Source organism: Durio zibethinus, chromosome 17 (genome assembly GCF_047325235.1).
Source record: "Durio zibethinus cultivar Kanyao isolate XHJ-2024 chromosome 17, ASM4732523v1, whole genome shotgun sequence".
Classification (NCBI taxonomy): domain Eukaryota; kingdom Viridiplantae; phylum Streptophyta; class Magnoliopsida; order Malvales; family Malvaceae; genus Durio; species Durio zibethinus.
This window is the reverse complement of record NC_143178.1, coordinates 3,997,290-4,012,433: the sequence shown is the minus strand read 5'-3', so window position 1 is coordinate 4,012,433 and position 15,144 is coordinate 3,997,290. Positions and strand designations below refer to the sequence as shown.

Here is a 15,144-nt window from a genome sequence, read left to right as displayed (position 1 = left end):
TTTGGAAGCCTATGATGGAGGATCATCTATACTGCAAAGATTTGTATGAGCCAGTATTGGGTGATTCGGCTAAACCAGCAGATATGAAAGATGAAAGCTGGAAGAAGCTAGGTAGAAAGACGCTGGCTACAATCAGAAAATGGGTTGATATCAGCGTGTTTCATCATATAGCGCAGGAGTCAGATGCTCACATTGTTTGGGAAAAATTGGCAGCATTGTATGAGAGAAAAACAGGTATGAATAAAGTTATGCTTGTTAAAAAAATTGTAACTTTACAGTACAGGGATGGACGATCTGTTACAGAGCACTTGAGTGATTTTCAAGATATATTTAATCGGATGACTACTATGGAACTTAAGATGGATGATGAAATGAAGGCATTATTTCTTTTGGGTTCATTGCCAGACAGCTGGAATACTCTAGTTGTGACTGTTCTTAATTCAGCTCCTGATTATAAGGTGACATTAGAGATGGTAAAGGACAGTATGCTTAATGAAGAAGCGAGGCGAAAAGATGTAGACCCTGGGAATCAAGCTCTGGTCACAGAGAACAGGGGTAGAAACATCGACAGAAGTCAGGACTCAAAAGGCCGTGGTAAGTCTAAACATAGATCCAAGTCTAGAGGTAAAGTGAAGTGTTTCCATTGTGGTAAGGCGGGTCATATAAAACGAAATTGTAGAATCTTGAAGCAAGAGCGAAAAGATGAGAAAGGCAAGAGTTCAGATGATGGCAATGTTGCAGCAGTGAATTCAGATAGTGATTCAGTTACTTTGATTTGTACACATGGTGATTGTAATCATGTTAGTGATCCCGGCATTGAGTGGATAGTTGACACAGGAGCGGCATATCATTGTGTTCCTAAGAGAGAGTTGTTTACAACTTACAAAGCAGGAGACTTTGGTTGTACCAAGATGGGAAACAAGAGTGTGTCGCAGATTGTTGGGATTGGTGATATTGGTGTACAAACTAGTACAGGCTGCATGTTGACTTTAAGGGATGTCAGACACATTCCAGATATGAGAATGAACTTGCTTGCTATTAATGTCCTTGATAAGGAGGGATATGAAAGCCGACAAAAGAATGGACAGTGGAAGCTTCTCAAAAGATCTATGGTAGTTGCAAAGGGAAAACTATGCTGCACAATGTATAAGACATGGATGCAATTGAACGGTAACCAGGTAAATACCGTTGAAAATGATGCTTCAGCAAACTTGTGGCACAGGAGGCTGGCACACATGAGTGAAAAAGGGTTACAGGTTTTGGCAAGGCACTCTCTCATTCCCTTGACCAAAGGTATGTCTCTCGATTCATGTGATTATTGTTTGTTTGGTAAGCATCATAGAGTTTCTTTTCGTAAAAGTTCTCAGAGAAAAGAAAATATATTAGAATTAATTTATTCTGACGTATGTGGTCCCATTGAGGTTGAGTCATTAGGTGGTAGCAGATATTTTGTTACTTTTATTGATGATGCTTCACGTAAGACTTGGGTGTATATGTTGAAATATAAAAGTCAGGTACTGCAGTATTTTCAAAAATTTCATGCCATGGTTGAAAGGATGACAGGGTTACCCTTAAAGTGTATTCGAACTGATAATGGTGGGGAATACACATCTAAAAGCTTTGAAGAGTATTGCTCAAAGCATGGGATCAGGCATGAGAGGACAGAACCTGGAACACCGCAGCATAATGGTATAGCTGAAAGAATGAATCGCACCATTGTGGAAAAAGTCAGATGTATGTTGAGGATGGCAAAATTACCAAAGCCATTCTGGGGTGAAGCAGTCAACACAGCTTGTTATTTACTTAACAGGTCACCATCAGTTCCTTTGGGCTTTGACATTCCAGAAAGAGTGTGGACAGGAAAAGATGCTTCATACTCTCACTTAAAAGTTTTTGGGTGTAAAGTATTCATGCATGTACCAAAAGAGCAGAGGTCAAAGCTTGATAGTAAAGCTACACAGTGTGTGTTTGTAGGATATGGTGATGAGGAATTTGGCTACAGGGTATGGGATCCAGTAAAGAGAAAGACAGTCAGAAGCAGAGATGTGGTCTTTCATGAAAAAGAAACCATAGCAGATCTTGAGAAAAATGAGAAGACTACACGAGTTACTGTTGAGTGTGATGTTTCAACACCGACAGGGATTTCACAGGAAAGAGCCACAGATGGTGAAAATGAGCTAGAAACAGAACTTGGGGATATGGATGAGCCAGCTACAGTTGGTGATGAGCCAGATGCTATTAGTTTTGAGCAGGGGGAGCAATCCTCTCTACCTGAGAGTGTTGAGCAGGGGGAGCTACCTTCAGCATCAAGTGATGTAGAGTCTCAGCCCAGGAGATCTACTAGAGAGCGCAGGCCATCTACCAGGTATTCAAGTTCAGATTTTATTTTAGTTACCAGTGAAGGGGAGCCAGAAAGCTTTCAAGATGTGCAGGCTACTCCGGATAGAGAGCACTGGTTAAAAGCAATGAAAGAAGAGATGGAGTCATTGCGAAAGAATGGTACTTATGATCTTGTTAAACTTCCAACAGGAAAGAGGCCATTAAAGAATAAATGGGTGTTCAAGTTGAAAAAGGATGGTGACAAACTAGTGAGGTACAAAGCTCGATTAGTAGTAAAAGGTTTTTCTCAGAAATCAGGCATCGATTTTGATGAGATTTTTGCTCCAGTTGTAAAAATGAGTTCTATTCGAGTGGTACTGGGATTGACAGCTAGTTTGAATCTTGAACTTGAGCAACTTGATGTTAAAACTACATTTTTGCATGGTGATTTGCAGGAGGACATTTATATGAATCAGCCTGAGGGTTTTGAAGTGAAAGGGAAAGAGCACTTAGTTTGCAAATTGAAGAAAAGCTTGTATGGCTTGAAACAAGCTCCACGACAGTGGTACAAGAAGTTTGATTCTTTTATGGTGAGTCATAGCTATAAAAGAACAGCAGCGGATTCTTGTGTGTATGTTAAACAATTCCCTAATGGTAACTTCATTATCCTATTATTATATGTTGATGATATGTTGATTGTAGGACAAGATGTTAGTATGGTTTGCAGGTTGAAAGAACAATTGTCTAAGTCCTTTGATATGAAGGATTTAGGTCCAGCAAAGCAGATTCTTGGTATGGACATTATCCGAGATAGGAGAGCTGGAAAGCTGTGGTTGTCACAGGAAAAGTATGTTGAACGAGTGCTTGGTAGATTCAACATGCAACATGCTAAATCAGTTAGCAGTTCACTTGCCAACCATTTTCATCTAAGTAAGAAATCTTGTCCAGTGTCTAAGGAAGAGCAACTAGCTATGTCTAGTATTCCTTATTCTTCTGCAGTCGGTTCTTTAATGTATCTTATGGTTTGTACAAGGCCTGACATTGCTCATGCAGTTGGTGTAGTGAGCAGATTTCTTTCTAATCCAGGGAAGGTTCACTGGGAAGCAGTAAAATGGATTTTTAGATATTTGAGGGGTACCTCAAAAATGTGTTTGACTTATGGAGTTTCACAACCAATTCTAGAAGGGTTTACTGATGCTGACATGGCAGGCGATCTTGATGGTAGGAAATCTACTTCAGGGTATTTGTTCACTTTTGCAGGAGGAGCTGTATCTTGGCAGTCTAAGTTGCAGAAGTGTGTTGCTTTGTCAACTACAGAAGCTGAGTATATTGCAGCAACTGAAGCATGTAAAGAAATGCTTTGGATGAAACGTTTTCTTTTTGAATTGGGGTTGAATCAGAAAGAGTATGTGGTATTTTGTGATAGCCAGAGTGCTTTAGATTTGAGTAAGAATACCATGTACCATGCTAGAACAAAGCACATTGATGTTAGATATCATTGGTTACGTTCAGTGATTGAAGAACAGCAGATGCTATTGAAGAAAGTCCATACTGATAAAAATGTGGCAGATATGTTGACTAAGATACTTCCCAGGGAAAAGCTTGAGCTTTGCAGTAACTTGGCCGGAATGAGTTCCCTGGCCAAGGTAAGTTCCAAATGAAATTGCTATGGTGATGAATCTCCTTCTAATGGGACTGGAGGGGGAGATTGTTAGGAAAATGGGGTCCAGTCCCATGTAAGTGGTTTTGGACCAAGTAAAGGCCATGGGCCTTGATCTTTTATTTTACACAGAGCCCTAGCTACTTAATAAAAAAGAGGTGGGGTTGTTTAAGGTGTGGGTCGACAACCAAGCAGAGAAAGAAGAAAAGCCAGGAAAAGCAGAGAGAGAAAAAGGAGAAGGGAGAGTTGGTTGAACGGAAGTCAATCTGTGGTCCGATTGAGTTGGAACCTTGTCAGGAGGTTTATGATTCAGAGTTCTACATTCTGAACGGTCAAGATCGGGTTTGAAGCTCTCTAGAAACAAATCCAGGGTGTATTTGTTGAGTCACTTATTTGGTGAGATTTCTCCAATTGTTTCTCTAGTTGTTGATTAGCTCTAGTTTTAGCTAGAGAAGAACTTTGTATAACTATTATTTGATAGTGAAGATTTTTCTGGTGGCCCGTGGTTTTTTTCCCTCTACACTGGAGGGTTTTCCACGTAAATCTTGGTGTGCTTTATTTTTCCTGCGTATTTGATTATTGATTGTTGTCTATTGCTTCTGTATTGTTGTGATTATTGCTTCAGGCGCAACAAAAGTGCCGATTCTTTAATTAAACTCTTTGCTTTTGAAGAGGTTCCGGCACCTAAATTATTTTGGAGACCGGATTTTTATCTGTCTAATGGCACGGAAAGATAAATCATTGACAGCAATTGCTACCTAAACCAGAGAGAAGATGTCGAGTTCATATAAATGACAAAAAAATTATGTTTATGCTTTTTCCATGCAGAACAACTACTACCTTCTGATTAATGATTTATAACTGATGAGAGTATAGGAGTCGAAATTCGTCATCAATAATCTGAAATTCTTAATTCTGCTGAGATAACTCTTCATTTCATCTGAATTATTGGAAAATTTATCCATAAAATTTACGAATGAACTTGCAATATACAGAGCTATAATACATCAGCAATGGGAAAAATTCTGCATCTACAGCTGTAGCAACTTGGAAGAACCATGATTGATTTAAAAATAATCAATTCTGACCGAAATCTTTGATGTCAACAATTCAGCAATTCCACACTCCTGACGCAACTGAGATTGTTGTCTAGGGGATAATTTTTGAGCTCTGAGTTGGTGCCAAAACAGCATAGGGGATTATGCAGGAAAAGAATGGCCTTGCTATATATATATCAATGGTGTTGAAATAAATCTAGTTAGTCAGTTTAGACAGCTGCACATATAGATCCTGACGCATAAGGGAAATATGAATATGATGCACCTGAACTCGGTTTAACAGGAAGTTCGTCTAGTTCAAATTATATATATAAAAAAAAAAAACAATTCTAGGTTCTTGGACAGAACATTATCAATTATTGATGGGTTATTGATGGCATCATATATGGAATACAAAGAATCAATATGTAAAACGAAAAAAGGACAACGATGAAAAGGGATGGATGCAATTGTACAATTGTTTCGCCTCGTATTAACCAATCAATCACCTTAGCAATCATATGCTTTATTTAAAAGATGCGAGGCTTGCTTTTACACAATGCATGTGTGGACACATGTAAGGGAAAGCATGCAAGCATCTTTGTGTATGCGAAAGAGAATGGAAGAAAGACCTGTAGACAACGGGGAGCAGCAAAACTTCCCCTCATCAACATGCTTCACATCAATCCCAATAAACCATGATCCTGCACTCACATCATCATGGGCATATGTCCGAAGAATAGACTTGCAAAAAGGGAAAAATTAAGGTCAACTCGGTGTAATCTAAAAGCCAGGGTGAAAGGAAGTCTTAAAGATTACCTATTCATTGAGATAAACTGAGCTAAAGCTCGTGAAATGGCATATATTTCACCTGATGCATGCCGAAAGAATCTGCACATATACAAGAATTCTAAATACACTGACTTATCGGATATCAGGGACAAGAAGCTGTAAAAGCACCAAAATACATAATACACAGAGTTCATGATGACTTTCAAGAACTACACTGAACATTTGACCTGTTGTCGTTGTATTTATAGTTAAAAACCAGTAATTTTAACGTGTGAGCTATTTGACACAAGACTATTAAATCATTACTAAACTTCCATAACGTGCATGAGAAAAAAAAAAAAAAAAGATTCTTTGTTACTCTCAATTTTGCATCGCCAAATTTCCACCAGTCTGGTTCATACCATTTGCGAGTCCTATAAAATGTAAAAGAACATAAATATAAGGACTCGTACATCTTTGGAAAAGGAAGTTTGGAAAGGAGGTGATCACAATCTCCTACAATATTTATCATCAAATGAAAACAATCAGAGTATACTCACGGTTCAGAGAAAACTCCCCCTGACACGAGGCTTGTCCAAATGAGCTAAAAGTGTTGCTTCAAGGGCATCTTTAAAAAAATCAAAGGACCAGCGATAAATATCAGTAAAGGCTGGAAATATTATTTAGTTCTATAGCAGTATGTATTCTGAATTCACCATGTAAGACAACCCTTGCTGAGAGATTTTGCATCATAACAATTTTTGCTGATCATCACTAATTGTCCTGTTTTCTGCAACAAGTCTTCGTATTTATGAGTAGGACTTAAATTGCTATTGAAATTGATACAACTCAGACATCAATTATTTTGGGATTCAAGGCCTTCTGTAATTGATACTGTATACATGACGAGAAAATCCTAGAGAAAGAGGGAGAAAGCAAACTTCCATATCAAGAAATCATGTCATTATCTTCACTAGGTGGCACCTAATTTATTACCTAAATGAACTAACCAGAGGATTAGATACCAATATTAACATAAACAACATCATTGACCTTCATAGAACTCTGCATCCCAGCTTTCTGCAGCATCACCCTTACCCTCTCAACCGGCTTATTAGGTATGCAGCACCAACGTTTATATGCCCAACAAACTTCCTTTTTTTATCTGATGTAGGATTAATGTACCCTGCCTACTCTCTTTGAACGTTTGGTGTGACATTCTCTCCCACCTAATCTTGTGCCACCCTTGTCACGGCAGCCACCTTTAGAGTGCTTGGTATAATCAGACTTTGCCATCGTGTCTTACACCGATAACATTTTAAATGCCAGACTACCCCACCCTGCCTTGCCCACTGGGGCACTTGGCGTAGAGCCGGATGATCTTCTTCGAACGTTCCTCAAGTGCCTCCATGTGATTCTGTTGAGACACAGAGGCAAGTAAATACATGCGACGTCAAGATCTAATTCATTGGAACATGTTGATTCACCAGCAATAACATACAAACACATAAATCAAGTCAATGGTTTTGCAAGAGTTCTAACCAAGGTAATTGTCACTATATGATATAAAAGATGGAGATTTATGCATTGCATACATATATGCAAACAGCTATGCGGTGCACCAAAAGTTAGAATGAAGGATACCTGCAAGTGCAAGTTACTAAAAACTTTCAACTCTATTTAGCACTGACTTCTAAGGGCTACAATTCCAGTCAGAAGAATTAATATAAGCTTAAAATTCCTGTATTCAATGTAAAAACCTCACCAGGTAGCATGAAATGGCTTCATATAGGAGGTCGGCATACCAGAATAATGAAATCATTAGTCTGGCTGTGCTCATTGCCAGTCTCCCTGTCCAAACTATCTCCACAATTCGCACTAAAAGTAATATAAATTTCAACAAATCGAAACGAAAAAAAAATACTTGATGAGCAAGGATCATCAATTAGAGACCTTCCTATAACGAATCACACAACAATTCCCTTCTCTTCTTCCAGTTTTTTCAAAGCCGCACCTGCGCATATTATATTTTTAGGTTAAGCGCCAGCTGAGGAAATGGGTAATTAGGTAGCAAGATATTTACAAAATCTATAATAATTGCAAATTTTGTTTTATTCTATTATTCCCAACAAAATCTTTTCCTCCATATTGAAACAACATAAAATCAAATACCAGGGCACAAGAACCCGCATATCATCCTAAACAAGCAAACACCATGCTGTCAACCTACATTTTGAAAGAGCCTACTAGTACGTTTTAAAAATTAATTCAAGAATATTACAAGTACTTTTGGATAATGATTTTGTTTCTATAAGTTGGAATTACTACTCGTATTATTGACCAAATTTTAAGCACTCAATTTCAATCAAACTTTTACTTTCGTTGTTTAGCTTGTTATTGTATATAACATTTTTTAAAAATGAAAAATACCTAAATTGCTCCCAATCAAATACTTATTTTAAGTACAAAATTAAAACCCTTAATTCTGAAATATCTCATTTCACAAATTTTCTATTAACTACCACATTCTCATGCTTAAAGGAAGTTGATGAATCAAAGAATCTCGAGTATTTAATTCATTTGTTTTATATAATATTTTTAAAAATATTATTCGTGAATCTTAACCCCTTTTCAATATATTATTGCTTTCTTTATTAAAAAAAAAACTTTAAGGCATGCCAATGAGGGGACTCGCTGGTGTCACCGGCTGAGGGGATAGACAAGCTCATCTGCTCTGTCCCCCACAAAAGTTAGGAATCCGAAATCAAGCCATCTGTCTGTGAAAACCCGATATGAAGTTATTTTTAGTCTTCGTTTGTCTTTTCATTTTTTACGGCAAAGCCTAAATTAGAATAGAGAACGAACACAGCCAATTGGGAAAAGGCAAAACCAAAGAGGTCAATTGGCCTTTGAAAGTTAGGCTTTTTCCGGTGTCTGACAAGCTATATATCACTAAGCTGGAATACAGCAGTTTACAAAGCAAACCAAAACGGAAAGACCAAACAGGAGTGGACAATACAGTTTTACAGAAAATTGATGAACTGCTATTGCCACTTACTGTGAATTATATTTTTATTTAACCAGCTGTCTCGGGCCTTTCTGTAAATTGGTGAATTAACTAATGCCCATAGCTTTTTTTATGTCATTGCCCTACTTTCTATTTCCATGCATGCAAAAATAGTGTCAATAAATAAGAAAGTTGCATATAAAATTAACAAAGATGATTAAGATTCGAACCCTCATGATTTTTGGTTGGTAAATAATTTTAATTTTGAATAATTTTAAAAAATTTATAATTTTTTTTTTATAAGTTGGCAGTTTATTCTAATATTAGAGATGAGTTAATTTTTCCTGTTTTTAAATTTTTTCAAATAAAAATAATAACAATAAGAAAGCTGCATAGAACAGAAAAACTATCGACAACTTATACATGCAGCCTACACTCTAGACTGAAACTTCCTATATATCGGTAATTTCCTGTGGAACCTTCGATTCTAAAACTTCCTTGGGTCTCATCGATTATACTTGCAGACTTCATTGGAAAATATTTTTTTTTCAATTGATTTTATATTCCTATTTCAAGAGTAAAAGATTTTTGTCACAAAATCACATTTTTATTGGCTAACTATATATTTAAGACGCCAGTATTTTTTTTTAAATTCAGATAATGTGGCAAGGATAAACTTAATTTGTATTATATAATTCAATTATTACTAAAATAATTTTAAATTTTAAATTTTAGTTAAAATACTTTTTTATTAAATTCAATATATATAATTTTAAAATATATACAAAACAAATTTGTATAATACAATAATATATAATTTATTAAAATTGAATAAAGAAAGCAATAATATATTGAAAATTTTAGTTTATATAATTTATCATTTTATTTCTAGACAAATGATTATAAAAATAACAAAAAAAAAGAATTAGTTAAAATTATTTTATTAAAAATAAAAAAACTTTTAATTTTGAGTTTAAAATATGTAAATCTAAGTGAAATCATTATTGTAATTAAATTAATTGAAAAAAAAAGAGAGAAATATAAAATAAAAATAGTTAAAAATTATACTGAATTTAAATAGTTAAAAATTAGTCAAGTATTTTTTGGATTAATCGTTATGTTATTAGAGTTGATATTTAAAAATTATAAATTTAAAAAAAATTATATGAGTAATATTTTTTCAGTCTAGTAAATAATAGGATAAAATTTTAAAAATAAATTAAAAATTAAAAAAATAAAGAATAATCTTTATTAATCTAATTTTCGTTTACTATCGTGAGTCCATTTATTTGCTTATAAATTGATAATTCGATACGTCCCAAAATCGGACGACCAGAGGATGTCCCCACCATTGCGAGGATAAGTCTAAAAAAATGGGACCTGATTTAAAATAAAATTAAAAAAAAAAACGAAAAACATAGACAAAAAATTAAAAGTTAAAAATAAAAAACAAACGTCTCTTGATCATACACATATCGGAAGCACGAATAAAAACTGCTTCTCTTCACAGTTCGTTTCATATTTTTTTTTCCATCGATTGAAAATCAGCTAAACGAAAAAAGAAAAAAAATCTTGTTCTACACAGTCTCAGTCTTTGATCTGATCATCAAAAATCAAATCAAGTTTCCCGCGAAAATGAACGACGCAGATGGTGAGATTCATCCGCCAAGAGGCAGAGGAAAAGGCTAACGAGATCTCTGTTTCTGCTGAAGAGGTACTTGAGTTTCATTCGTTTATTCACTTTTGTTCCTTTTTCGCATAAAATTTTTGTGAGTTTTGGATATTCCGGTGAATTGATGGGTAAACGATGGGTTTTTTAGGAATTCAACATTGAGAAGCTCCAATTGGTGGAGGCGGAGAAGAAGAAGATCAGGCAAGAGTACGAGAAGAAGGAGAAGCAAGTCGAAATTCGAAAGAAAATGTAAATTAATATATTTTTAATTTTATTTATTTTCCATTTGTTTTTGCTGTAGATTTCAGTATTTAGTTCAATTTAATTTATCATACTGGATTTCTATAGTTTAGTGGATAGTAAGTTGAAGTCAAACTGAGATTTACATTTCTACTTAAATATAAGCAAATTTTGGAACTTAATTTTCATTTATTGAAAATTAGTGAGGTTTGGGGATTGCACTGGTTTGTTCGGTGATCTGAAACCATAACTTGAATTAGATGAATGTTAGAACATTGAAGAAGTTTGATTGTCATGATGATAATTGATGTGAAAGCAAAGTGAATGCAGTTTGTTTCAATGCAGAGCTGGCATGTAGGAATAATTAGGAATATACTCGTTCCGTTGTGAATAAGAATAAGATTTATCATTATTATTATTTGTTTCAGTGAGTACTCGATGCAGCTTAATGCATCAAGGATCAAGGTCCTTCAGGCTCAAGATGATGTGGTTAATTCAATGAAAGAATCGGCATCCAAGGAACTTCTGAATGTGAGCCGTCATCACCATGTGTACAAAAAGCTTTTGAAAGATCTAATTGTTCAGGTTAGTGTATAGCAAGATCATTAAATCATTCTTGAAAACCTCGGAAAGTTGCAACATTAGATAAAATCTTGGGACTGTTTGATTTGAATGATTTTTATGTGCAGTTGAGAATTAAAAGTAATGTTTTATTGCAGAGTTTAGTCAGACTTAAAGAGCCTGCTGTCTTACTGCATTGTTGCAAAGACGATGTGCACTTGGTGGAGTCTGCCCTGGATCCAGCAAAGGAGGAATATGCTTCTAAAGTCAATGTTCATCCACCAGAGATATTCATTATCTTCCCCCTGCTCCTCATCATCATAATGATCACGGTCCTTTCTGGTATGCATTACCAATTCTATGAAAATGCAAGATTACAAGTTACCAGTTATGCAATATAATGGTTTTCTGCTTTTTACTTCTCCAAAAAAAAGTGGGGCGAGAGGTTTGTTCTTTGGTGTTATGAAGTGATTGGCTTAAGTTTGTAATTAAGTGTTGACTTGTATGGTTATACTTCTCATTTTATGAAATAGTAGTAATATATAACCAAGTTTCATAAGGTTTTTTCACAGTGTTGCTGCTGTTTTATTATCTTAGCAACCTCTCCTACCCCCTTCCCCCTACCAGAAAGAAGAAAATGAACAGTGATGAAATGTGAATACTAATTTCTTTTTTTGATTTTGCAGCTCTGGAGGTGTAGTGTTAGCATCTCAAGATGGAAAAATTGTGTGTGAGAACACCTTGGATGCACGGTTGGATGTTGCATTCCATAAAAAACTTCCAGAGGTGCATTTTGGTATTTTTTGAGATACGTTTAGATTAATTGCTACTTTATTTCACTTAGTTATACTAATTCCAACACCCCCTCCCCCCCCCCTCCCCAAAAAAAAATGTGCAAGCAATTGGTTTCTACAAGAAACATATTAACTATAGTTTCTTGGTTATTCTATGCATTCATGGCCTGGATGGAGAGATTTTTTCTGTAATTAATTATTAGTGAAATTTTTTTAATTCTTCATGAGAAGGTAGAATATGCAAATTGCAAGTGCGGAGTCCATAGATTGCATGCTTGTGTGTATTTATTTCTTGTTTGCATGTGTGTTGGCATGGAGGGGGAGCACATTTTATGGATGGATTGATATAGGAAATTTCAAGGTTTTGTAATTTGGACCTCTACCATTGCTCATTTGCTTGATTTTTGACCCTTGAATTAAAATATTTCCTTTTCTCAACTTGTTTATTTCTTCTCATTGCAGATCCGCAAGTGGCTCTTTGGTCAGGTTGCTGCTTGAAGGGTAGGATTGTAATCATTATTGTTTCCTCAGCAGCTTTGGTCATCGACCATAGAGCATAGTATTGAAGTTGTTTCTTCATGTATTTCTCATATTGTTCTTCCCCGATCATTTGTTTACTAAAAGTTAGTGAAACTGTTCTTTAATTGGTGTGTATATCATTTTGAGGATGAAATAATGAATAAAATATGCAGTGTTTTCAGCAGAAGGTGGGCTGCTGTAGGTTTCAGGGAGTGCGTTTCCTACTGGAACTAGTGCGATTCCTGTAGATTTTGAGCCAACATTAGTTTATCTTCCATGAACAACTTAGCTTTTTATGATCTCTTGACTCCTGCCGATGAGTTCCTCGTCTCGGCTGACATGGGGTATATCAATACTAACACAAGTAATTTTATCAGTTAAACACTGGGCAATAAATTGGATTCTGCAGACGATGGAGTTTGAACAGAGTTAAAAGTACGGTTATCCTGAGAGCATTACTACTATTGTATTCCATGTTATGTCCTCGGAATAAATCAAAAAGGTCAAGAATCACGCAAAAAGATGATGGTCCAGAGGGACCAGCCCACTGAGTCATATTTGATCCCCAATGGAACAAGCCTGTTGTCCTTCCACTGCCAAGAGCGGGAGGTCTTCGTTGCTCTGTGAAACCAGCCTTACGCAGTACCCTCCACTCTAGGAGCTACGAGACCCAGAGCCTTCACTCAAGTCCCATAGCTCAACTCTTTGCTTGAAACGGGCAAGCCGGAATTAAACCACATTCGGACCGGATTCAGGGAACGGAGCTATGTTCCATCATCTTAATACCCCCACTCGGGTTACAAGCTTACGTTACTAAGCTCGGCGAGCATTACTGTTTGTATCATGATATATAAATGGCTAACGTTGGTTGTTGTAGGTTAATGTGGGATTCAATCTCTTCCTAGGGTGCTTCTTCTTATTGATGTGATGAGTATGGGGACTTCTTCGAAAGGTAAAACGAAGACTTTGGTAAGACGAAGATCCTGTTTCATGAATTCATGGAGGATTAATGAAGGGGAAATCCTGAAAATTTGCAATCAAACCTTAAAGCAGGCCACTGTGTTTTCTCATCCGTCTTTCTGCTTACTCTCTATTGCTTGTATGAACATAGAATGTACTAAATATTCTACACAAATTTTATGAGAATAAAAGAAACAACACAGTTTCGAACAAAAAAAACGAAACATTATAGATTTCACGACATCAACGAATTTGTATCAAACCATTTCTATGAACTTATATTTCTTTAGATGCATCAATAAACCATAGATAAAAGCTTCAACGTTCTAAAGAGACTAAGAAATGATGATGTTGCGCGACGATGAACACTTTTAATAGATTTAAAACAAGCAAGCAATTCAACTTTTAGCTAATAGCTAGGGATCCTGATCAGATATATAGAGTATGACCTGCGAATCACATCATTTTAAGGTTGCTAAAAGTAGTAAAAGTTTATTGACCAATACTTCGATATTTCTTCATAGAGCATAATTTGTTAATTGTTATATAGTTTGTTATTATTATTTTCATCTTTCATAAATCCTATATATTGAAAAACACTGAAATCTTTCTTCATTAGTTAAAAAAATTGTAATTTTATTTCCCATGTTCAGTGTTTGATTCTTCCATTGAGATTTGAGTGAAAATTTGAACATTAAAATGCAAAAAAAGTGATGGTTCGGTTGGATCAACCCCACAAAGCCATGTCTGATCCCAATTGGCAACGACCTGCTGTTGTCCTTCCTCTGCCAAGAGTGGCAGGTACCTTTGCCCTTCCACCTTTTTCCCCTCGCGTTGTCACATGTCAGGCTCGGCAATCAGGGAGTCAGGCTGTAGTCTACACATATAACAGAATTTGGTTTTAAAGCAGGGTGGGATAGTTTTTCTCTTTTCATGCGTATCAGCGTATGCTCCGACTATCACAAGGACGAAGCTAGCGGCGAGAAGAGGGGCCACGGCCCCCTGGTTTTGCCAAGCTTATCATAATTTCTAGTTTTTATATTAACCAAAAAAACCAGGCACATTCTAAAAGCCTTCCTCAGAGTTTTTTATTTAGACTAAATCAAAATGATTCTTTTACTATAAATTGTAAAATAATGATTAAAAAAAATCCAGAAAATATGGTGAATTACAGTTTTCAGCTGCATGATTTTCTTTTTACTTAATCTCCCTTCAATCAAACACAAAATTAAACAATGTATATCCTTTATATATGTAGGTAAGCAACAACATCCCACATGAGGAGATTGACCCACAATTCTGACTTGTGTCTCAGCTAAATTCTTTATCTTTTCAATCACATAGTGATCGACCCTGGACAATGGACACTTCTCCCTTTAACTTGGTTATTTCTTTTCTCTTTAGTGGGCACCCAACTAAACTACAAATCCCTTGGAAATTTTTCAGACTATACTACAGTAACTCTTGGGGAGAAATATATATATATATATATATATATGTATATAAGTAGCTTATACAACTAAGATTAGATGGTGACAACTCTCGGGGAACATCCAAATCAAGAGTCAAAGAGGAGTATAGCAACCCTCCCTTACACATTGGAG

At 35.8% G+C, this 15,144-nt stretch overlaps 1 non-coding gene and 1 pseudogene across 2 annotated transcripts; one reads left to right on the top strand and one right to left on the bottom strand.

Annotated features, from left to right (window-relative positions):
• Window positions 1-10,205: 10,205 nt before the first annotated feature.
• LOC111287052 (V-type proton ATPase subunit E-like) lies at window positions 10,206-13,276 on the top strand (annotated as a pseudogene). The gene is made up of 6 exons (XR_016329080.1): window positions 10,206-10,508; window positions 10,615-10,715; window positions 11,135-11,291; window positions 11,426-11,609; window positions 11,954-12,063; window positions 12,524-13,276. The product of XR_016329080.1 is annotated as a V-type proton ATPase subunit E-like (transcript).
• On the bottom strand, window positions 13,099-13,404 carry LOC149513964 (signal recognition particle RNA). Its single transcript, XR_016329446.1, has one exon.
• Between the last annotated feature and the right edge of the window lie 1,740 nt (window positions 13,405-15,144).